At 33.0% G+C, this 26,702-nt stretch overlaps 1 long non-coding RNA gene across 5 annotated transcripts in view; it reads left to right on the top strand.

Annotated features, from left to right (window-relative positions):
• Positions 1 to 26,702, top strand: part of LOC128202251 (uncharacterized) — a 413,441-nt gene that overhangs the window by 159,426 nt on the left and 227,313 nt on the right. For all 5 annotated transcript variants that reach the window (XR_008253673.1, XR_008253676.1, XR_008253677.1 and 2 more), the window contains exon 3: positions 12,200 to 12,235. This is a non-coding gene — a long non-coding RNA (uncharacterized LOC128202251). The remainder of the gene's footprint in view (positions 1 to 12,199; positions 12,236 to 26,702) is intronic.

The following is a 26,702-nucleotide window of genomic DNA, read 5'->3' as shown; positions in this document are numbered from 1 at the left end:
TTTATTATCAATAATTTACTACATCGCGCCAGTGAATGTAAAATTGAAATTAAAAACAAACCATTAAACGATTTTATACGAGAATCCCTAACAAGGACGCTTCCCTTAACCGGATCGGGAGCACACCTGGGTACTCGAAATTTGCCCTAAAAGGTCCCAAACGACACTAGTCATTTAAAACAAAATGTGATATGTCACAATAATAGCAGTCGGAATTCGGCGTAATGACATTAGCAATAAGAAGTATTGTTGACAATCAGCTAACGATCCTGTTGGTAGCAACTGAACATAAGTCGTTCCGGAAGCAAGGAGTGTCGAGATGGTAGATTTTAAAAATGGAACGTTTGATTTGCATTTGAATAAGAGCCCCCGGCGACCCAGGTGCGCGCCGGTACACTGCTGTCCAAAAGTTTTGTAATTTTTTTAACGTGGTCGCGAGCTAAAATTAATATGGATGACCAATTGTACATGTATAATTGACTACGTTTGTTTGATTAGCATACGAATTAAGTTGATGAAAAATTAGTTGCAGGTTAAAAAATGACGAAATTTCTATTTGTTATAAAGTTCAAATAAAAATTGACGAGATTTGTTTATTATATTAGATACTCAATTTAAGAAAGAAACGAATATTTATTGCATACTTGTTTCGAATTTAGATTCGTAAATTTTTTCATTGATGTACATAAATTCTTCATTAGTTAACGCACCGATAGTTAATCACTAAATGTATATTATGACTTTAGTAACTTTTTTTACAACATAGGGGGCAAACGAGCATGCGGTTCACCTGATGGTAAGTGACTACCGCCGCCCATGATCACCCACAACACCAACGGCATTGCAGGTGTGGTGTGCATTTACTTGCCATCATCATCAATTCTAATTGTCAGCTTGACTTTAACATCAAAACTTGCACGTAATATATGGATAATATTACAATAAAACTATCAAATGTCATTCGTATTATATCACATGAGTCACAGAGTAAGAATTTAAGTATTATTTGTTGCTTGTCTTTAACTGTTAATTTTAACTATGTAGGAAATTGAATTAAATCATTTACGTTATTATTACCTTCAATATTATGTTTGGAAGATTAAAACTATTCCCATTATTTGTATGACATTATTCTGTACGTAACTGTACTTTCATTAGTTCAGGAGCTGTGTGATTTTTCCATATAACAATACGAGGGATATATAATACACGTGTAACTACAACTTACTTGCCTGCTGACCTTCAGGAGATTTACCTATTACTATGATATGTTTTAAAATACCTTTATTACTATTAAACTGAGTCTCAAATTTGGCATGAATAAAATGGAATGGAGTATGGAATTTATAAACTCCATTGAAGGTGAATATGACTCCTGTTTACATCATAGACGTGACACCGTAGAATTTTACTTAATCTTCATTCAGGGCAATCATGACTGTCTGGTGTGTTTATTGACGACAGGATTACTGTATTAAACTAGATGCTGTCAAACAATTAGCATCACATACACACATATGTACACACGCACACGCGTACACATACGCGCACACACATGCGCACATACATATAAAGAGAGAGAGAGAGAGACGAATGAGAGGGGCTTGCACACATACACGTACGCACATTCCACTACACATTGTGGGGGAAAGTGATTGTTAGTAATGAGGATTTAAGAGCCGTATTGCTAGTAATATATCCTATCAGGTCGACTGCTACACGGTTTCCCCTGGAAACCATCGTGGCCAATTCTTGTGGAATTCATCACAATGAGCCAACTGATCTGACTTCATACATCATCTCTCACTATTGCCTCGCTAGTATATACTGACACCGCAGGTGGGATTATCATTGCATTTTTATTCATTAAAAAATATACTTTGTAAAACTTTATTATATTATTATTATATCAGATTATAATTGTCCACTACTGTACATAGGTCTTTTCCAAAAGGGGAGGTTTGCCCATAGTTGCTACGCTTGGGAGGCATGCTGGCAACCGCAGTTAGGTTTTGAAGTTTTTTTTTTTATACAACTTAGAATGGCAAACAAACTAACGGCCCACCTGATGGAAAGTGGTAACCGTCGCCTATAGACATGAGCAGTACCATGGACATAACAGAGTATACTGTTTCGCCCATGATACCCCACATGCGTTGCCATTCCTGAGGACTCAGGTGTTATTCCTCTGTACCCAGTAAATTCACGCCATATCCCACCCTTCAAACCGAAACACAGCCATGCAAACACAACTGCTTCAAGGTAGAAACACGAATGGGACAGAGGTACTCAAGCAATCGACTTTTGTACAATGTCTCCCTCTGGTAAAGTTGGTTTAAGAGGGACGTTACTGTGTATTAGGTTCCCTTATTCGCCTCTTACGATACCCACGGCAAAGGAAGGTCCTGTCATGTGGTCCTTGCATCCTATGCAAGGACCACATGACAGGAAACTTTGATTGCTGGGTATAAATATAGCAAAAGTGTGTTTACAATATTTTGTACGAAATAGATTGTTTACCACTCTGTGGTATAAACAAACGTAAGGTTACTGAACGGTGGCGTATCTTTGAACATATCTAACGACCTTTATACAATGTACTCTTTTGTATATATCTACTTGTACAGATGATCCCGTTTGATCTGATTTACTGATGATAGACTTACGTGACTTGTCTGAGTAAGTACCAAAGTTTTTATTCATGAGGAACATAAAAATTAACCTTTTTCCAATTTTAAATGTCAAACTAGCTGACAGCTCTTCTGATCGGAAGTGATAACTGTCGCCCATACACGTGTATGCTTTTCTATGAACATTACAAAATATTGTGAAGAAGTACTTTAAGTGTTCATTTGAAGAAACTAGTAGATTTACAGATTAGCAATTGACTCCAGCCACTTTCTACCATCGTACGGTTCGCCATCGACAGGGAGTTCATCCTCATGTCATACAGCCTCAATGGTCGCGTACTGCGCGGTTTTAGAGATGTTTCCTCCCACGAACACTCAGGTTGTGGAATGAGCGGCAGGGATGCCGAGGTTTTTCCAAGAAACTACAGCATGGGGTTCTTCAAAAGGGGGGTAAAGAGGTTTTTCAGGGTCGGCAACGCACGCGTAATACCTCTGGTATTGCAGGTGTTCATAGGCACCTGATGGTAACCACTTACCATCAGGTGGGCCGTATGCTTGTTTGCCACCTCAGTGGTATATAAAAAAAAAGAGTTGTAGCAACAATAATAGTTAAAGTGATTTTCAGAAATTTAAATTAATAAAGTAAATTATTATATTAGTTAAATGTTCGAAGAACTTTCTGGTAATGGTAAACATCGTTAACGTATTGAGTTAAAGCGAAGGATAGCCTTACTGGCTGTCGGTGCCTGTATAAATGGATTTTATACATTCAAGACGATGTGACGTAAAAGCGTATCGAGTGACGCGTGTGAACATAACCTTATTTCTTTTTTTTTTTTGAACAAAAATATACTTGGACGATTTACACAGATATAAATAACCTCGAGATCTTCGGAAACATAATAAGAAGAGAGAGTACACACATAATATTTTTTACCACTCAAGTGGTGTCGAGTGTTGGCCCGGCCGCTCGGTCTTGTTCAGCCCTTATTGTCTGACTTTTTTATTATCATCACGAACAAAGGGCCCGTAAACGGTAGCGTATCGGTACCTCTGATCAACCTTATACTTATTTTTTTAATTATTGCAGGGTTCTGTGTACTCATCGGCTAATTTTAAATTTATAAAGAAATAATCAAAACGTGTGTAATAAAGATGTTTGAAACAGTTATAATTGAATATATGTAGTTAAAAGTAATCCTTGTTTTATCCACAATGAAGTTAAAGGTTTTATATATAGCCGTGCTCGCTTAATCCAGTCAGTATTATATTTTTAGACTAGACATAGACAAATAGGTAGTGAAAATTAAAATGTAGAGAGTCAATTATACGTCGTATAATTGACTCTCTACATTTAGTATAGTTACGTTCAGAAAGATAATTATAAGGAACGATATATATGTACGGAACCCGCTTAATTTTTCTATCCGTCACGCATTTTTTTGCAGAAAATTGAGATGCTTTTATGTTAACGCGCTCGCGATACGTAATTTTTGATAATTTCGCTTCTCCTTTGAGTGACATTTTCCTGTCGGCCGATTAGTATATAAAGGTGTAGCTTTTTTTTATTCTATTGGAACAGACTATAAGAAGTACAACTGTGTATGAATGGAATGTAGTGGCGATTTAGTTTTTTTTTTTCAACATGATAAAATCACAAACGATGATTCTTTCACAAATGACTCCTCCAAACACTTCAATAATTTTGGAAGAATGACAAGTTTTTGTAATAATATCAATAGGTATTTAAAGTTCCGTCAAGTGCCAATAATCTTTTTTTATACCACTGAGGTGGTAAACAAATACACGCGCCACCTGATAGTAAGCAGTTACCGTAGCCTATGAACGCCTGCAATATCAGGGGTATTAAGCGCGTTGCCGACCCTGCAGAAACCTCTTTACGCCTCGATTTAAAATTATTTGTATTAACAAAATGGACTGATATTTATACGTGACTTGTCTTGTTTTACCTGAATTAGGGTTTGGTGATATAAATGAAAAACAAAAGAACTATGAGTAAGTCCAACCTAAAATAATTTTCTCTTAAAAAGCAATAAATATATTGCCATAGATGACATATGGGGAAGAAAAGTTTTTGAGTAGCGACCCGTACGGACAAACGCAGTGTAGGGTGACCCCTCACTATATAAAGTGACGACCTCAAATGCATTGCAGAGATTTAGTGGATGCGGGTGGTTTAGGACCGTTCCTTATGACAGTCTATGATCAGCAGTGGACGAATAACAGCTGATATGATCATGATGATGATTAATGCAGAAAAAATGGATAGTAATAATAGAGACGAGCAATTTATTTGCGTACAAACAAAGATCTTAGAAATAACAACTCGTCATCTTGTTACCGCGGTGCCGCGAGCCGTAAACGCTTCACTATTGACCTCGTTAGTTCGAACAAAACGTCACCGCCGCGTGTAAAACAACCGCGCCACTCCACGTTCGCCTTTTCCTCTCGAAAATAACTCATCTCGACTTTTCGCGGGGTGTCATTAATTCAGCTGGCTTTGTGAGCGATATCGCGCCTGTGTTCTCACCCGCTACAGTAACTACGTACTAGGGTTTCCGATTTTGGATAAAAATATCGACTTAATCAATTAATAAAGAAAAACTCCAAGAAAAAATCGTTCAAAAGATTGATATCAAGAAAAGAATCCTTATCAGAAAAATAAAAATTAACAATGAACAATTTTTTCGAAAATGAAAAATACATACAAAAAGAAAATTTAAAAATAAAAATAAAGTAGAAGTTATTGATAAAAAGGAAACTGACAGGTATTGAGAATATTCTAATAAATCGATCTTATCAATTTTAAAAAGAAGGAGGTTCTTAATTCGGTTGTAAATTTTTAAAATATTATTACCACATAATTATGTCAATTATAAAAAAAAAAATTAAAATAGTTTTTCATTTGAATGAATATACCTACAGATTGAATTTTAAACTTTATCAAAACTAGTTTTATTACAATTGAAGTAGTTTTTTTTTGCGTATCAAATTTGACAATTTTGAATTATCATTTTTAATGATCTATTTGTCCTTAAAAAATTAATGCAAAAAATCGAAGATCGATTAGTGATTAATCAAAAGATCGATATTCGATTACATCGAATAAAGGTTTGAAGCCTTACTGCTTACACACCCGCTCCGCTTGTCGCGATGCTAATGACGTACTGCATCCGCATTGGTTTTTTTTTATGTCATCAACAAAATGGTTTTTGCTAATGTTTACAAAGTAATTCTGCGACGCTTTTACTCGTTTAATATAGAATAAAAAAAAGTGCGCTGTTAAATTCAAAATATTACAGACTTCTGGCACAAATGCTTTTTCTTATCGCTTTATAATTATATGGATTTATTATATATATTTATTATTACTATTTAGATTGACTTCATATGTTCTACATGTATATAAAGAAGAAGTAACGAGTCTCCGAAATTAGTGAGCATCTATGAAATGAATTATTAAAGTGGATAAAATAAGAGATCTAAGGATAGAAGGGATAGAAACATTCTATTATTTCAGTCTACCCCGCAAAGGACTTGTCGTGAAGATATGTTAGATATGTTAACTTCATAATGATGAACATTAATACATTCTACTCAATATACAACAAATATACTGGTATTTACGTATAGAACGAATGGCCCAATGATATTTTCCCAAAATTTGCCTCAAGAAAATGTCTGGACAATAATATTTTTTGATTTTCCCCAAGTGCGGGTCGACCTCTGCTCTTTTAATTACTGGCGGGGCGGGTGGCGCGAGAAAATATTTAGCCACGCGTCCAACACAGCCCTCCGTAATTACTAATGAGCTAAAGCTTAGCTGTACTTAGTTATATAAATATCTAGATAAGTATAATAAGTACAAGTGTATTATTATTTTTAGCTTATTTATCCTTTATTGTAACTTAAAATAGGAAGAGTCAAACAATATTTCGTATCTAAAATCTAGCTATGCAGTTACGAAAATGAACAATTTTCATTATGCATTATATGTTAACATACGAAAATAATATATAACCTATATAATAAATCGATATTGTAACGGCGCTGTTTGTATCGAAGCTTTAAAGATTATTGTCATATATTGAATCATTTTCCTGTTTTTATTTTCGGAGGTCAGAGACAAACAAACATTTCTCCTAAGGACTTCTCATGTTTTTCTTATCTGGTTACCTATAAATGTTATCAAATTTTGTTTTAAATACTAACCTAACAACGTGATATTGTTTCGGAGAGTTATCTTTTCAGCTTTTTTATATTTTAGGTAGGTACATTAAGTTACAATGAAGGACAGATGTTGTCCAAATAAAATATTTATATATCTTTTCCAATTTTCGAATAGGAACCTAAAATTATGAGACTTATCGGTCTATTCAAGTCATTTACACTGTATGAAATTCTAAATTTAAATTAATTACCAAGTTTATAACCGTTACATGACGTGTAATCTTTAAAACTTTATTTTCATTTCATTCCTTAAAAAGCGAAAACATTCTAACCATAACGTTTCGTTTTCCAAGAAAAGAAAGTAGGTTCCCCCGTTTGTAATGCGGATGGGAGGCAATGGAAAATAAGAGGAAACCGGGAGCAAATTAGAGACCGTAATAAGAGTGGACCCAGGCTCCGTTCGTGATAACACAGCCCCATATTGTTGTGGGTATTATTTTTTCATCTCTCCACAGATATTTCGTTTCTCGTTTGCTTGCCGCGAAATATGTACAGCAATTTCCTCTGAGAATTCGGTTTGGGATGAAATTAGAGGTTGCGTTTGTGATTTTTTCAGCATACTTGATTACATCTTTTTGAAGAATTAATGGTGTCGTTTTGAGAATTTTTATTTTTTATATATGGTTTTCTAGCTGTAGCCCGTGGATTTGTTTGCATGAAATACGACAAAATTATTTATTTAATTAGGTTATACAATCTATCTGTATATCTGTTGAACAAATTCGTCGAGCTAACATCCAAATGTCTTTACAAAATAATCATTGCTACAATATCAAATTTATTAATGCTAATTTTTTATACCTACACACTGCACTAGATTCCATTTTCTTTATCTTTAAATGGAAACAATGCAGCATAGTAATATTTTGCTCTTCTAATTTCTACATAGAGATTAAATATATCATTCTTACGAAAAGAATTTTTTTATAGTTATTCAAAAATATATGATTATGTTATTATAATATTTTTACAGGCATAACACGATTTTTCTATACATATTTCTTTACAGGCAGCGAGCAGCGTTTTACCAAAATAATATGTTGTTATCATCTGTATAATACTGTTGAAATAATTTAGAATTATTTTTACATACGTAAATTAAAAAGACACAATTTTAAATTGTATATTATTACCATTAATTTATTAGCTTTTTATTTTTATAAGTGGTAAACAAACAATGACGTTCTTGTCATGTGTCAATTACCATGGGTGTCGTCACTAAGGGAACTTAATGGTCGAGTTATGGGCAGCGGCATTCCTCTTAAAACATCATCGAAACCTAATTGCGGTTACCAATCCTGCCAAACGTGGCAACTACTAGCAAAATTCTCCTTATGGCGAAGGCTTATGTTTTGTAAGTAACGGTTGATATAATAATAAATTACTTTATTATTTTATTTATTTATTTATTTAAGGCAAACAAACAGCTAAAATAATACATAATTATATACTTAAATATTAATTTAGTAGCCGCTAGAATTTGCACAAAATAAAATACAAGTAAACGAAACACAAAATTAGACAATACTAAAATTAAAGAAAATTAAACAAACTAATACTATTGAAAACCACATTGTTAATAATAATGCTCAGAAGTAAAGTTTTACTTATGTATGTATCTACTAATTTTTATTTTTCTTATTTCAGTGATTCTCTAAAATCTACACGTTAATAATTGTACCCACGTATTTATTATAAAATTTATTGAGTTCCCATAGATGCCATTGAAGCAAATATCGGGGCAAAATCTAATAATATCCGCGAAACTATTCCCAAATTGCAACAATTATTCCACTCCGTAGACCGCAGTGGTAATTCATCGATGGTTTTCACATTTCACGGGAATTATTAAATACCAGCAATTCGATAATTAATTAGTGCAAAAAGAGCCGGGGATCCGCAATGGAATCGCAACGGAATCGCGGCGGGATCGCAGTAAATCACGTTCGCACAATGCCGGCAGGTGGCGGCGGCGTCGCGCGATAATACTGCCGTTTAATTACGCGGAATAATTAGTGAACGGAATATTTTCCGCGCCCTAACTATCTCCGCCGTCTTCCGGCGATAACTAGGCGGTAATTGCGGATTAACCTCGCATTCAGAATTTAATAGGTGCTCGAACGGAGCCGCGTGGTGCGCCAGTCGAACCCGGATGACGCTGTTTGATTAGTGAAGTCGATTTAATTGTTTCCCGGAAAACATTTTGCCTTTAAAGGCTTAATGTATGCCGTGTTTTGATTGCTAATTTTGTATATTATTGAATTGTAATGTAACCTGTGTACACTATCAGTATAATAGTAGGTGCATAGATAGTTATCATAAGCACTTAGCTCTAGATTAGCTTAGCTTATCTAAACAATACTTAACAATAATCTATCTAATTGCTTACATAATAACAGTGTAATAATGTATATGCTAAAAACTATAAATATATTACAATAAAATGTATTACCTTTTATCATCTTTTATTTTTAATAACATACAAGTATGTTTTCTTTTCTTTAAACATAAACAGTTGTTAGACACGATTCTGTAGTAATGTGTCTAAATATGTATTAAAAATTGTCTAGCAAGTTTAACTATTTTATGGCATAACAGATTTTATTTACCTATTTGAGTAATTTTAGGATTTGTATTTAGTTTCCTGGTCAAGCAAAAGATATATGTACTTTTTTATCCTCGTTTTCTTTATACTAGGATAAACACAATCCATCTGTGTGCCAAATTTTAATAAAAAATGTTTACCTGTGTAAGCGTGCTGAGTAGGTAATTAAACAGTCAAACATCTTTACAAATTGTATTGATAAATATTAATATAAATGAATAAGTAAAGGGATATACATATCTCTAAATGTTAATAATTAAAGTAATGATAAGATATATATCTGCTTAAGGTTTATTATTTATCATTTATATTACGCAATTAGAGTGAAAAACGAGAAAATTTATTATCAAATTTTATTTTACATTAAATAATATGTTTTTCCTATCTACCTATTTATGTTACCTTGTAAGAAAATAAAGTGATATAATATGAAAGTAGAATCTTAATACTCAATAGAGACAGCTTTTCTATTTAAGTAGGTAGGTATATATTATAAGTAGGCTTAGATAATTTGGGCTTTATGGCACGTGAATAATTCCCTGTAACCCCTCGGCCGGTCGTCACGACAACGTTTGATCTACGTAATAGAAGGTAAAAAATAAATAACTCCTATAAGCGCATTTCACCTGCGACAATCCGTAGTGTAGTTATTGCCCGGGGTGGCTAGTTGAGCGTAAACTTTTGATATTGGCGCGAAATATTAATTTCTCGATGCCAATGAACTGCGAGGCGTGCGAAATGCTGGCAAATTACTCTGAGTGCTTGGAGGTTTTAATTTACCTACTAAAGTTGGTTATATGGATATTTTTATGCCGTAGAGAATCTGATTTTTTAAAATAGATATTATTAGTATTCGAACCATTTTTAGGGTTCTTTTTTACTTTTATGGTACTTTTTTATATTTTGCTCGTCCATCTGTTATAACGGTATGTCTCAGCAAGTACTAATGCTATTGTATTGATCAAGAAGGAGTTAAATTATCAAAATTGGCCTATTAGTCAAAGTGGTTTATTTCATAATATGAAAATTATAATTTGTACATTTTAAAAAGGATTTTTATTTATTTTATGTATTACATACTTTTTACTTATGATTGAAAATGTGATAAAATTCATACTTATCCCTTAGCTCTGAAGTTTGTGAAATAAATATTTATAAATAATTTATATTAATATATTTCCCATCTTTTAAATAAAAAAATACACATTTTATTTTATAAATCTGGAATGATACGAAAAAGAAGCAATTACCGATATTACTAGTGGAGCATTGACCGGGTACGCCAGATGGCGCTGGGGGCAATCATTTAAAAATCACTGCACATTGTTCCGAGCGCAACTAATTGCAGAGAAAGTGGGGTTCGATGGACTCCCGGACTAAATCATTTTCTAATAGGGGGAGCCGGTATGACGGTCCTTAATTAATTTTCGGCGAAAATATTTGTTTGATCGTAATTTGGTAGTTATACAAAAACAGACTTCCTTCATACGCCCATATAGGTATTAATTTGGAAATATCATTATTTGATATATGTACATATATACAGTATGTTAATTAATATCATTTTGGAAATATCATTTCATAAAATTTGTGTTAGTATTCATTGGGTTTAAAAAATTTTTTTCCTAGAATTTTTTTATATTAGGCAGGTACCAAAAATTAAAAAAATAAATTACATTTTTCGAAAAAAATAACGACCTTTATCTATATCAACAGGACTTCTTGATAATAGGTATGTGCATATCTTATACTGTATATTTATTTATATATGGTATGTATAATTATTTTTGTAGGATAAATATCCAATATATACATAGATTATGAAACTGAATATATTTTATTTATTGACTAAAAGAAAATATGGTACAAAAGACGGACTTAATGCTAGTAGAATTTTCTACCAGTCAACCAAAAGTAGTTAGGAGTATTGTGTTAGTACAATCTACTACTACTATTCGCGTAAGGATGTCACTCTCGAGTGGTCAAAAGTTTATATGCTGTCATCGTTATACATGAAAACCTTTGACGTTGCTTACCGGATGATAGTTTCAAGTAGGGATCGTTAATATATATCTACCAATAGGGTAGGGTTCGATTTTTGGTGGAGCCAATTTAAAAAATAAACTTTTCTGAATTGGCTGGGTTCTGGGTGTTCTATGTTATGTCGCAGACTTGTACTTGTACTTATTCCCTGGTTCTTTATATCACAGGTGCCCTAGTTGGAAAACCAGGCCCATTAGCACTTTGGCACTTTTTATTATAAAAAAATGTATATGTTATAGTTACAATGTATATATTAAATAAAGAAGAGACTAAATATTGGTTGTCCAATATAGAAATGGGTGATGACTCAACCGACTTCAAAAAGAAGGATGTTCTCGAATCGATTTTTTTTATATGTTACCTCATAATTCTGTCATTTGTAAACCTATTTCGAAAGTTCTAAGTTTTAATGAAAAGGATATATTTATAGATTGGTCTCAATAAAATTTTATCAAAATCGGTTCTGTAGTTTAATTTATAAATCAAAATAACTAGTTTTGCTACAATGAAGTCGTTCGAATGAAGTTTATAAGAGACAGAAATGAATGTTTTTATGAAAAACATTCATTCCCGTCTCTTAACATAAACAATGCAACGCGAAAGTCAAACAGTTAATGGATATTTAATTATTGTCATATATAGCTAATAATATGCGTTTTCTTTTTTTCAGATTTCGATTTAATTATTTTTAATACACCACGATCCAGTAAGTATATCTACATAGTTTTATTAAAAATTTTAGGGAATCCACTACAATTCTGCTACAAAACTGAAGCAGGTATAACACCTGTAATACACGCACACGCACATGCACACATACACTATACACTTTAGTGATAATTATTATATTTTGTAATGGTACGCAGTGTCAAAGAACATATTACGCCGAACCCATATAATAGTTCAGATAATTGTAGGAAAATGATGCTGACGCAGTATCAAAGAATTTACTAGTATGTAAGATTTTTGATTTCATTAAGTAACCGCTGTATTAAGCGTAATAGTGAAACGCAAAATGTTTACAATTTTTTCAAATATTTAATAATAGTTTACAAAAGTCGATGTTTTATAATAAGGCTAATAATATAATATACATAGTACTGATATCAGTATCATGAACTAAATTTGCTTATAGCTGTAGCGATTTCTATCAAATCCTTACATATTATTAATAATTACATATATATTAATCATCATATACAGTTAGAGCTTAATTCCAGTAAACAAATGCACTACAAGCATAAAACTGACCGTGACGGGTCACCGGCAACAATGGACCAATTGAATCAGACCTATTTCCTGTGAATCAGATTCATTTCCTTTTTACCCAACGTTCATTTGTCAATGTAGTTTCGGCCTAGACACCGACCAATTTAATTTGTTGATTGATTTTAATATTGTTGAGTGTACTTACTATTATTGGTTCTTTTCAATAGGACGAGACTTGTTTAATAAAATTAGTCTTAATATTTTTATAATGACGATACTTATAGCATTATAAAATAAATACTTTTTGAATAAGTACTGAAGAAAGTCAAATTAAAAATATTACAATATTATTTACAAAACATAGTTCAAAATTCTCTCATTTTTCTGTACAAGTAGAATAGAGATGCACGAGTCGGACACATAGCGTTCGATAAACAAGTCGTCAGTCTAGCAGAGCTTGCCATTCCTAAGTACTAAGGTTTATACCTCCGTAAGTACTTTTTCTTTTCAAACAGGAACACAGACATGCAAACAGATGTGTTTGCATGTATATGCATATGCATGGTATCGGAAATAAGAGCTAGACTACTATTAATAATAGTAATAATATAAATTATCTTATTCTGTAATTTGGTAAACACAAAGCATAGGATATATCCCGGTCACACAGACAAAGTCGCGGTTGAAAAACTAGTAATGTATATGTGTATTATATGGGCACTATTATAGGCTCTATAAAAAGTTATCGTTCCACTTGGCAGGACAAAACCAGCTATACGCCGCACTAAACCAACTCAAGATTATCTCGTCGTCAGTGAGAAATTTCTACTTTGCTTCCGCGCCATCGCCACCCAAATGCTTTTTTAGCCAAAAAGCTTTATCACTTCCGTGGGGTCATGGGTTCTGGGCAGTCGGTTGAGGGTCAGTGATATTTTGTTATTACTAGATGTGCCTCTAATATTTATAAATTAATTAAGCATAATCTATATATATTATATCACAGTCAGTTAGGATGTTAATAGAAAAAAATTGAATTACAGTGTTTGATTTTCTAGATATTTATAATATTTTAGTTGCGCTAAACAGACAGAACAGACAGTTATCTATAATTAATAAACTGTTCTACCCAAAATCAATATATTTAAAATTCATTAATATAATACATTAATTAATGCATATCAATTTTTAACTTTGTACACATAAAATTAGAAGTTATTTTATAATTCTTGTAATTAAACTAATAAACTTAAAATTTTTGTATTGTTTTCTTTATAATTTTGTGTTGAAAAATACTACTGTTGCCTACTACTATGATAGTGTCGCTTCTAGTATGCTATATATCGTTGAGAAGGCCACTGGGCAACGCTGCAGACTGCAGGCAGTGGATCACTTTTATAGCCGGATGCCGTAAAATAAATGTCGTGGTCCATCGCTAACCCCGGCTAATGATATCCTACGTATAGTAAACAGTGTAGTTTAGAAGCACAGGGGATGAGGGAATTATGCCCCGTTTGTTTAGAAACGATGAAAAAATGCATTCGTGTGACGTAGTTAATAACTACATAAGTATAAAATACAAATTAATTGCAATAACTTTGTACGTTTTATTGTCATTATTTTGTGGCATGATTTATTATCTGCTATACGAATTAAAGATAAATTTTGTGTGCCTTTTACATATGTTAAGACAAAACCTTCAATGTTAAAAAACTTTATAAAAATAAAAAACCATTTTGTGTTATCATGAAGTCAGGCAATACTATTATTATTATAGTAGTCGTTAATTATTCACTGGTGAACATAGGCCTTTTTATAAAGTTGAAAATGTTAAGGAGGCATTTTTATACGGAACAAGAATTAAGTTTTGTACGTAGGTATTTTTAATTTGACACAAAGCCTTTCTGGAACAGGAAGGAAATAGATAATATATAAAGATCTGGTAAAGATTTCTGTGTACACTTTTTTAGTAGATACTAAAAAAATGTACACAGAGTAAAATGAAAATTTGACGTATCGTGTTAGTATTGATTACTTAGTAGAAGGTTCAATTTTTTGTTGATTTTCAACCTTTGTTTCTTTAGGAAAAATAAATGCTTTCATTAGTAGACTACTCTCTAAAAGGGATGCTAGGATTTTAATTTCAGCCTGTATATTCCTTATGATCATTAAGAACTATCAAGGGCGACTAGCGACGGGCTGGTGATCACAATATATTGCCGACTTCCGTCCACTGCTGGCGCGTAATACGCATCCGGAACGCCCCAAGGTACGCCCTCGCCGCGTAACGCACGCGTTTTCCGCAATAAATTACCTAAGATCTTGTGGACATCGCAAGTCCATTGGTGATTAATAGGCCATAGATGGAATAAGCTTAATAGTGAACTAACAGTGTGTTTACTACTCTGTTAGCTAAGGTCTATGTTATTTTTGTTTTGTCTATGTCAGTGTCATGGAAAATTATTAGAAAAATCGATTTTTAATACAGCTAGCATATGAATTAACAGCTTATCTAATTTATTTTAATTTTATTTATTTTAAAAAGTACATCAACACTCTAAATACAGACATTAATATTAATTAATATATAGGGGTTGAATATTGTATTTAAATCAATTACAGATGCACACAACATTACCTTAAGTTATCGATTTCACATTTATAAAATTAATACTAACAAAACAATGCAAAAATTCAAGTAAAACATAAGAATACTAAAATAGAATTTTTAAAATAATGTCATTATTTTTTAATTATTGTTTAATTAAAAAAATAATCACGTTATTTTATTAATTAGAATTCATGATAAATATTATGGGAGTATTTTATTCCTAAATGACTTAGGATGTTCGTGAAATATATCAAGGTCGTTTAAAATAGTAATCCTTTCTTGTAGCTTTATGAATATCATATAATACTCATGCGTTAGTATTCCTGTGAAATAGATATAGAGACGCTACTATGATGCCCATGGTGATAACATCATATGTATAAATATACGACGCTTATCACGTTTTATCAGGTGTATCGTTTCTTTGTTTATTTCAAATCCTTGTTTTTTGTTTTACTTGGACAAAATGGCGCATTCACTTGCCAAATTTATTGTCGATTAACTATGGACTGTGCTTATTTATGACTCCATCGATATCTGCCAAGGATGTAATGTGTCCAATGAAAAATGACCGAAGAGAACAAATGTAATTTTAGACGCTAAATCTCCAGTCTCTATTAGGGTGCGAAGTTATTTGTTATGTAATGTGGAAAAACCTTATTTTTTTAAGTTATATATGTTTAATTAATTTTTTTAAATCACTTCGAAAATAATAAGGAAGGTTCACAATCCTGTATTAGATTACTTGACTATACAAAAATTCAACAAACCGAATATGTAATCTACATCATCATCGTCATTTCTTTTCAGTTCTGTTATAATTACTTCCAAGTACATTTTTCTCCAAAAAAAATGTGATATTGGCGTATTGATCAACGACGAGACGTTTCGTAGATACATTGATTTCGTCTATAAATAAATTTTGCTCGCAATAAACAGGTTTTGCTTCGTAAAAAAAAACAGTAGCCTAAATCATCATTAATTAAATCAGATCAATATGAGGGTAATAATAATATAATAATATAATTGTTAAATTGACAATTTTCTTTTTTGAAAGTCGTTTAAAAATTGTAATCCCAGGAGAATAACAAATACCTACGCCTACCTAGTCAATATCTACAATTGTATTTTACTTTCAAAGGGGTATAAAACGGTATCACTTGGTGCCATGAGCATGACTGGCGACACCTAGCGCCTCGCAATTTCCGTACCACAATTAATCATTTCTTCGGACTGCCTTCTTTCCATTGCTGTTTAAGTTTTCATTTTCATTAGCTAGTCTGTCTGTTTGCATTAGCTTTGTATTGAATAGCGTTACATTTTATTTTCATTATTTTGTGGCATGATTTGTTGTCGAATATAAGGTAGACTTTGTATGCCTTTTACATATGTTAAAACTTAACCTACATTGTTATGTCACCAATTTTATAGCTTCAAATGTGGGTATAACTAGCTATTTCTCGCAGTTTTGCCCGCGTGCATAAATATTTAGTATCCTTGCCTTTTAGACTGACTGACTGGAAGGAGACAACCAACGTTGCTATCTGATTCTATCTCACGGACTCGCTAGCCATGTCGAAATTATCAACGAATTTGCTTGCCATTTGTCTAGAGGACCTTGTGTATTTTAGAATATATCATCATCATCATCTTATCAGCCGTTATCTGTCCACTACTGAACCTAGGTTTTCCTCATAAGTAGGCAGGTTGGTAACTGCAATTAAACTATTGGTGATATTTTAAGATAGACGCTGCTGCCGATCTCTCGAATAATTTGTTAATAACAAATAGTACGTAATAACAAATATCCAAACATTTGATACTGACAAGTCATTTTTCTATTTATCTAATACAGAAGTAAACCCTGTTAATTACAAGTACATATCGGCATTAATTTAGAATTTATAATGTAAGTAAATAATATAAATATATTATAATTATTTTTGACACTTTAATTTTTAATTCTAGATGATTAATATTTAAAGCATATTTCTAAATAAAATTTATTTAATTAATAACTAAAAAGTTTGCAAATTATAATGACTATCAAAAATAATTATAGCTATAAGTACCAGGAATTCAGAGCATCGCAGAGGGTAACTATTCACAATTAATTCAGGCTTGAAGTACGAGTAGAAGTGGTATATATCCTATAATAGGTAGAGTTACAGATGAAATAAATAATAACTAATATGCTCTATAGGAAGGCCGTAGGGCGGACGCCACGCGTACTCTCAAAATAACCACGGTCGCCGCGTGTTGTTCCAGATTACCAACAATTACTTAAATTGACCATTAAATAATTATAATTAATAATAATAATAATAATTGCATGAATATAATAAATATTTATTTTGAAAAAAACATGGTATGTATATATGTATGTATCTAAGTTAATTAAAGAAGAAATAATACTTTATATTTCACCATAATTTACCACGCAAAATTAAAGAATTCATGCTAAATAACAAATGATGATTGAATTGAAATAATTAGTAAATCAGCATGACTATTATAAGCCATGTTAACGACCCTGACGGTGTAGCAGTTTTACCCAATTTATATGACTATACACATAGTAGTTATTTATTTACTTTTTCAATTATTTAAATTACTTTATGAAAGTTAACATTTTACTTATAACTAATAACTTGAGAAATAAGGATATTCTTTTTATTTAAATATGAAAATAATGTCAAAAAAATGAATTAAAAAGAAATTTAATAATGTTTTAATATGATTATAAATAATTATACATTGAAAATAGAGTCTTAATGAGATAATAATTGAATACTAAATTATCAAACTGCATAGATGTGATGATGTCTAACATAACGGTATACGACTACCATGTAGGTACATTCCGTGATACGTTAATGAACGTACAGTTTTTCTATAAAACGTACTCACGAAAAGTACAATTCGTAACTGTCCAAGAACAAAAAGCTTAGAGAACGCGCGGTGTGGCTTACACCGAGTTAGAATGATTGATCGCGGCTGGGATGATAGCGGCGAACCGGCGAACGGCGGACACAAAAAACTCACTTCCTACTAATGACGCCTTTTAAAAATATAGGATACGATACTCGTCACCTCGTACTAATGACGTCGATATGTTACCGACATCAATCCTCTATTCTGCTCACGTCTCCGCCACGGGTTCTAATTAATTATGGTAATTAAACAGCCTGATAGGTATGGGATGCACGGACGGGTTAGTTAGCTCAAAACGTCGGGTACCCGCGATTTAGTGACGGCTTTAGTCTGGAATTGATGTTTCATGTTAGGCTTTTCAGTAAATTAATATATAACTATGTATCACGTTCAAATACCTACCACTCTTGAAGAATGCGTGGTGACGAATGTCGGGCAGGCAAAGATAATGGAATTTGTTACAAAATATCACTCGCCTTAGTGGAAGTTTGTGTCATAAACGGAACTCATATTAAGAATTTTGGTTTAGTTTGTGTGTTGAACTTTAAGGTACAAAAATCAAACCGCGGTTTGTTAACAAGATATGTCGTATTTTATAAGAGCAAAACCACGGGCTACAGCTAGTAGTTATATATGTGTTGTCATGGTGTTTCACAAATACCTTGCTGTAACTTCTTTTTCCTCATGCAACTACAGAACTCGCCGTGTGGTCCCAGCATAGAATAGGCCACTTCTTTTTTTTTATACAACTTAGAATGGTAAACAAGCTGACGGCCCACCTAATGGAAAGTGGTAACCGTCGCCTATAAACATAAGCAGTACCATGGACACAACAGAGTATACTGTTTCGCCCATGATACCCCCCATGTGTTGCCATTCCTGAGGACTCAGGTGTTATTCCTCTGTACCTAGTAAATTCACGCCATATCCCACCCTTCAAACCGAAACACAGCCATGCAAACACAACTGCTTCACGGTTGAAACACGAATGGGACAGAGGTACCCAAGCAATCGACTTTTGTACAAAGTCTCCCTCCTTCTCCTGGGTGTTGTAAAAGGCGACTAAGGGAGGGCGAGGGATGGGCAGGAGTGTCCCTCTTAAAACATCTCCAAAGCCTAACTAGGGTTGCCAATCCGCTCCCAAGCGTGGCAACTACTGGCACCCCCCCCCCCCTTCCCACTTTTCCTCCTAGGGAGAGGCTTATGTTCACCAGTGGACAGTTAAAAGCTGATACGATATTGATAATGAACTACAGACAATTTATCACAGTGTTTTGTAAAATAGAAACAATCTTGTTGTGTTTGTAAAGATGAGTTTGCGATGATGTATGGCTATGAATTACCACCCTTTTTAAGCGACAAATTTTCAGTGTAAGTTATGTAATATTCCACAACCCTGCACTAATTAATACTTATTTACAATTGTCAAAATGAATCTCACAGTTTTTCATACTAGCTTTTACCCGCGACCTCGTACGCGTGACTTATATTTATCAATACATATGTTTATACGCGATAGAGGACTCCTCCGTTCTTTTTAATTTTATACTGATCAGTTAGGCCGTTAAGGCACTAATAAATAAGCAAACAAAGAAACTTACTTTCACATTTCTAATATTAGTAAGGATGAGATATGTCACGATAGAAATTGTTATTTATTTGTAAAGTAAAATCTTTAATTATTTGTTTAATATACGAGCATATATATTACGACGGTTACCACTTTGGATCAGATTGATCGTGAGTTTATTTGCTACGTCAAGTTACAGATATACAAATTTCTTCTTTTGAAAGTCGTGTGTAGTATACAAAATAGCTTATTAACATTTCCAAAAAGCATACAAAAACTTCATACTTCGTTTCGAATTATTTGGTTTAGCAGCTTAACTTTTTTTTTATACAACTTAAAATGGCAAACAAGCTGACGGCCCACCTGATGGAAAGTGGTAACCGTCTCCTATAGACATAAGCAGTACCATGGACATAACAGAGTATACTGTTTCGCCCATGATACCCTCAATGCGTTGCCATTCCTAAGGACTCAGATGTTATTTCTCTGTGCCCTGTAAATTCACGCCATATCCCACCCTTCAAACCGAAACACAGCAATGCAAACACAACTGCTTCACGGTTGAAACACGAATGGGACAGAGGTACCCAAGCAATCGACTTTTGTACAAAGTCTCCCTCTGGTAAAAGATAAATAACTAACTGATAAACAATTTAAGTAAAATAACTCATTTTTATACTTAATGATGTGATGACATACGGATAAACGAATTAGTTTTACCTAAGACGCAATCACATCAGGATTTTCCAAAGCTGGTATTTACTTCTAACAGTGCGCGTCTTCGTGTTGCAACATTAATGATGTGGTTTAAGTTATAAATGAAAAGAGTGTAAAGATTGCATGCATCCATTTTGTAAAGAAAAATTTAAAACTGACTTTTAATTTTTAAATATTTAACCTACAATTTCTTTTTTCACCAAATAGTAATGTTTTTTATAACACATGGAGCAATCGAGCTGCCGCCCATGATTACCCACAACACCAGAGGCATTGTTTTGGCTATCGTGCTTAGCTAGATATCACTGTTGCTTAGTTAGAAATTTTAACCACATCTATCGTAAACCAGCCAATTATATATTTTTTACTAATTCGTATTAGTAAGTTTCAACCTTTAGCCTTCAGGAATGTGAATGTATGACTAGTGTTGAAAACACGGATATAAAAAAAATTTGGTTTGAGAATTATTAAATATGTGATATCCATGTTCATATCTCTAACTGACACATGACATATTTGAATCAATACTTATTAAAAAATATTAAAAATAAATATTGAAAAATTTGTTAAAATGTTAGGAATAGTGTGTTTCCTTAATGCAAATATAAAAATTGTATTGGATTCAATGGCAGAATTCACATTGGTCACATCAAAAACGCTTTAATGTCGTCACTTGATCTACACAGGCACATTCCTGACGAAGAATGATGCTTTCGGCTGCGCGCGCGAGTAGGTAGTGCTTTGTTCGAGTGATTAAGTACCTTGGGACGGCGTTGCTAAGCCCTTCAGCTAATGAGTCGAGAGTCAGTATTAATCATTCGATGACGAACCGGACGACTGGCGGACGGTTGTGGGTGGTGAGTGTTGACGGAGAAGTACTTGGGTAAATGACGGGCGAGACGTCACTGCTTAAATTTTTTTATGGATGATAATAGAATAGCAATCCCGGGTGTACTTTTGGCTTGCACTGTCAGGGTGCCAATGAGATGTAAATAGTATAAAATGGTATAAAATAAAACTATATAGCATAAGCCTAAATTCGTATTCTGGTTTCAAGTAATGTCTTTCGAGAACTAATTTATTTATAATATTATGTGTATGGCCATGTTTCAAATATCAAATTTTATTACCATATGGCAGTCAAACAGTTACCAAAATATACATTCTATAATAAAACAAAAGAGTCTATATAATAGTGGAATGTACTCGGAATTACAATCCTTCACAATATCTTAACTAACCTGATAATCACAATGTTTTTGACATTCATATCTATGGATAAAGGTATGCTTTATATGCAGACATCCTTTATGTAGCTAGCATAGTCAGCCAAGTGTACTCTAAGATATATAATATAGATAATAAAAATAAGAATAAAAAAAAATATTTATTTTATTGGCCAGAAATGGTATCATGTCAGATGGGGGAGATGAGATGGTTGGTAATGAAGATTAACAATTCCATTGCTAGCAATATGATTGCGTATCCGGTCAACCTCCAAGTGGTTTGCCCTGGAAACCATCGTAGTTGATTTATAGTTGAATTCGCACGCTTCACCAGCTTACCTACCATCATCTATTATCCTTTACTGGTACTCCGCTAGGGTATACCAATAGTACGGGCGGGGTAACCATTCGATTATCATTTATTAAAAAAAAAACACCTCAAACGTCTAGTAAGGTACACTTACAAATAGTTACATGTTACATTTAAAAATGAAACGATAGTGTCTACACAAAATACCCTTTAATACATTGTAGATCAAAATGAAATCGTCATTAGTACATATGTTGAGAAGCAAATAACTTCAGTAAAGCACGCATTGAAAAGGCAAGACGTGTTGCGCGCTGCGACGCGCGGATGACTGATCCGTCCCGCGAACGAATGTTCTTTTTTTAAAACCTACCTTTTTATTTTTTAAACCGCACAAAAGGCAAAGACGCATAAATTATGCCGACTTGTAGTTTTTACGATACTTTAGAGTTGGATTAAATATTTATGCATTTTTATTTCTTTTAGACGTAGCTCGGCCGAGGAACGTGATGGCATGTGACATTAAAATGACAAATTGGCTAATTATTCTTAATCCGCTGAATGCTTTGATCGTATACCTCAGAGTGATGGGCCGTCACGCCGACACATCACTGCTTATTTTGATTGTAAGCATCAATTTGATACTTACATCTTTCTATAAGTTCATTGCCATTGAAAAACGTTCGCGAAACGAACATAATGTCATACACCTCCCACTTATCTAATGTCTTTAGTTTTTTATATACATGGACACATTACATATAATATATCAAATAAGTACTTTATTGCTTTCCAAAAACTATTTGTCTATCTAACAATAATAAAAGTATTTATGTTTGTAATAACTAATAATACAACATGTTTAAATACAGAATATAAATTGCGTAAATGCTACTTTAACGAGAGGAGACGCTAAAAGAGACGTAATAATAAGATATGCGGAAGAATTGTAGGTTTGCCGAATATTTTTTCAATCTTTCTCGTACATTATTATGATAATAACGAGCAGCATTACCCGTTTAGCCCGCCACGGATGCGCTTATTTCTCGCTGGAAACAGGGCTGGCTCTGGGGTGGTTACTGCGACGAACAAATCTTCATCCTATTAATATTATAAATGTGAAGGTTTGTAAAAATATTTGGATATTTAGATTTTTGTATGTTTGTTACTCTATTATGGTTTAATAATTGAATGGATGTGGTGCTCGGATAGGTTATATCTTAACATATTATACTAATATACTATAATACTAACATAATATACTGATACCCACGGGTAAAAGCCACGAAATAACTAGTATTAAACTAATAGCAAAATAGAAAGAAACAATAACTTTATGCATAATTCATTCACTAAACTTGGAAGATAATTCTTACTAATAACGAGAAAGTGAATTAGTTTGTTTGTCACCTCTTGGTGTTAACGGCACAAATAGTTCTGTTTGGCATACATATAGTATTTGGTATAGAAAAAGACAATGATTTGTTAGATTGTTAATACTAGTCCGCGGCTTCGGCCGCGTGATCAGAATTATCGACTGAAATAAAAAGTAGTCTATGTCCTTCTTTATCCTAAATATTATTCATAAAATTAATTGCAATTAGTTGAACTGCTAAAGGACCAAGAGGTAACAAACAAATAAATTAACTCGTTTTCATATTTAAAAAGAACCTGTTTACATAATTAGGTATCATACAATATGATACATTATTATATAAATATTAATTAATTGTAATAATTATGATTAAGTATAGTGAATAAACAACCAAATAAATTGCATTAAAGTTTTGCGAAATACAGATACAATATTGACCTCTAGATTTAGTTGTATTACGTATTTGCAAAGATGTTAGGTAATTGAAATATTTAAAGAAAGAAAAATATCAAATTTGATTGAGTGCGCTATATCAACTGCACAATAGACAGGTACAAACGTCAAAAATCCAGCCATCTGAGAAGTAAGCCTCTTTAAAAAAAATACAAATATGAAAATAAACTAGGCAATAAGAGATTACCTAAACCATTATTATCAAGTTGAGCTCGCAACGAAGTAAAACGTTTGAAAATGTAAACTTCATATTACATTAATGACTGTTTTTCAGAATATTAAAAGTAAATACTATTATGTGCTTTAACATCAACTTGTACCCACAAACTTATCCGTACAGTGCCGGAGTATGGCAAATTAAAATAGAAAAAGAATAGAAATATACTTTATTCAAATAAACTTATTTTCAAAGTCTTTTAAATCGTTATTTTTTATGATTCTACTGCAGGGTTTGAAATTTTTATTTGCTAAGAAAACGATTAATGGCGATACGATATACTCTGTTTTATCTATAATACTGTTCATGTTTATAGGCGATTATTACCACTTTACATCAGCTGGGCCATCAGTTTGTTTGCCATTCTAAGTTGAATAAAAAAAAGTACTACTATTATTTTAAACACTAAAATATTTACTACTGTTACTGTTATAAATCTGTGTTAACATTATGTATATTTATTTTAAAATATATACTATGTTAAAATGACTTTATAGTGTCATATCTAAGATCTGTTCTTCTCATGAAAGATTTTTTTGGAATACTCGATTTAAATCTTTTATCAAACCATGGGGTCAACATGGCAAAACTTACGTAAGTAGACACTATTACTCAGTAATCACGCTGCGGTAATAAGTCTCGATAATAGATTTAAATATGTGGTAGCCGTGGGCTCCTATCCATTCGCGCCTAGCAGCAACATTAATGGGTTGTTATGGGGGGAAAGGGATTGTTAGTAATGGGGTCAAATAGCCCTATTACTAGCAATATACCCTGTCAAGTCAACCTCCACGTGGTTCCCCCTGGAAACCATCTTGACTAATTCTAGTTTATTTCGTCAGGATGGGCTAACTGACCTACTTTTATCTTCATCTGTCATCCTTCACTGGTACCCCGCCGGTGTATACCGATAGCGCGGACGGGGATACCATTATCACCCATTAAAAAAAAAGGGTTGTTATAGTATGGTATGGTATAGTAGGAATAGGTACCTGTATATAATATCTATCTCATGTAATTTTTATAAGGGGGAAACGGAGTGAATCGAATACCAATTTAAAGATGTAAAAGTTAGTTTCTAGTACCTGAAAATATAAAACTTTTTAAAAAACAGAAGACAAACGGAAATAAAAAAAAAGCAATTTCTTTTTTACCTTCTTATTAGTGGTGTCGTACTTTACCTTAGAGCATCTACTTACTTATCTAGATAAATAATACAAATTCGCGTCTCAGTGAACTGTAGGTAATTTTGTCACAGAAATACAGTTTGTTGTATGCAGATCTCCTTTGAGATCGGCCATTCACCAGTCACTGACCAGGACAAAGCATTGTGAGCCAAGATCAATGTCTTGAATACGTATGCGAGCTCAATATCCCCTATGTGCCATACAGGCAGCAGTGCTCACACAGAAATACGTATGTAGTATATATAGTTCGCCCGTACTTAGTACGAATACATTCATGTACAGAACCCTTTGTGTTATTGACCGTTCATGTAGGCACTTGTGTTGTATAATTAGCGTAGAGCGATTAATTAATAGGTAATGTACGTCTGTGGCGAATTCATGGCGTTATATTGGCATGTAGATAATAACATACGTTTATAGATTAAATATTAGTGCATCGTGCGTTAATATAAATTGCCAAATAAATGCAAAATGCCTTTGTAATTACATTTTTGTACCAGAGGCAGACTTTATAACTTACTGTGTTATTGTTAATATGCTTTTTTACAAGTGTACTAATGAACAAAATGAGACGAAATTCTGTCAACCTATCGTTAGTTAATTACAAACTTTCACATTGTTTACATATTTCAAATATTTAATGCGATAAAAAAAATTGCAGGTAAATAGTATCTACATAAATAAAGAAACAGATATGTAGGTATTATTTACCTGTAAAAAATTTTTCGTCGCATTAAGTCCCGGTAGTGCATTTGATCTGTCGATATTTTTGAAGCCCTTCTGTCTCCTGTTTCACTCATTCGCTAACTTTTTTATATAAAGATACTTTAACTTATAATTTTCACTTTTCTGAACGAATTTTCAAACATTTACTTTCATATAATCTATGTTTTAACAGTTACAAACAAAACAAAAAAGAATTAACTTAAATAGGTGTGGTCGTTCTGAAGTAATACACATTGCATACATTCGACAATAGATTTTTATTTATATGAATAGACAGATAGCTTATTCGGATGGATATAGAGAAATATTGTAAAATCAAATTTCGCTAGAGGGAGACTTTGTACAAAAGTCGATTGTCGATGGGACAGAGGTACCCACTCTGTCCCATTCGTGTTTCTACCGTGAATCAGTTGTGTTTGCATCGCTGTGTTTCGGTTTGAAGGATGGGATATGGCGTGAATTTACAGGGCACAGAGGAATAATACCTGAGTCCTCAGGAATGGCAACGCATGGGGGGTATCATAGGCGATACAGTTATGTTATGTCCATGCTTATGTCTATAGGCGACGATTACCACTTTCCATCAGGTGGGTGGTCAGCTTGTTTGCATTTCAAAGTTGTATAAAAAAAAATCAAAGAGACGT

Source organism: Galleria mellonella, unplaced genomic scaffold (assembly GCF_026898425.1).
Source record: "Galleria mellonella isolate WM207_F2 unplaced genomic scaffold, CSIRO_AGI_GalMel_v1 utg83, whole genome shotgun sequence".
Lineage (NCBI taxonomy): Eukaryota > Metazoa > Arthropoda > Insecta > Lepidoptera > Pyralidae > Galleria > Galleria mellonella.
The sequence above is the reverse complement of the archived record's forward strand: the minus strand, read 5'-3'. Positions and strand labels throughout refer to the sequence as shown.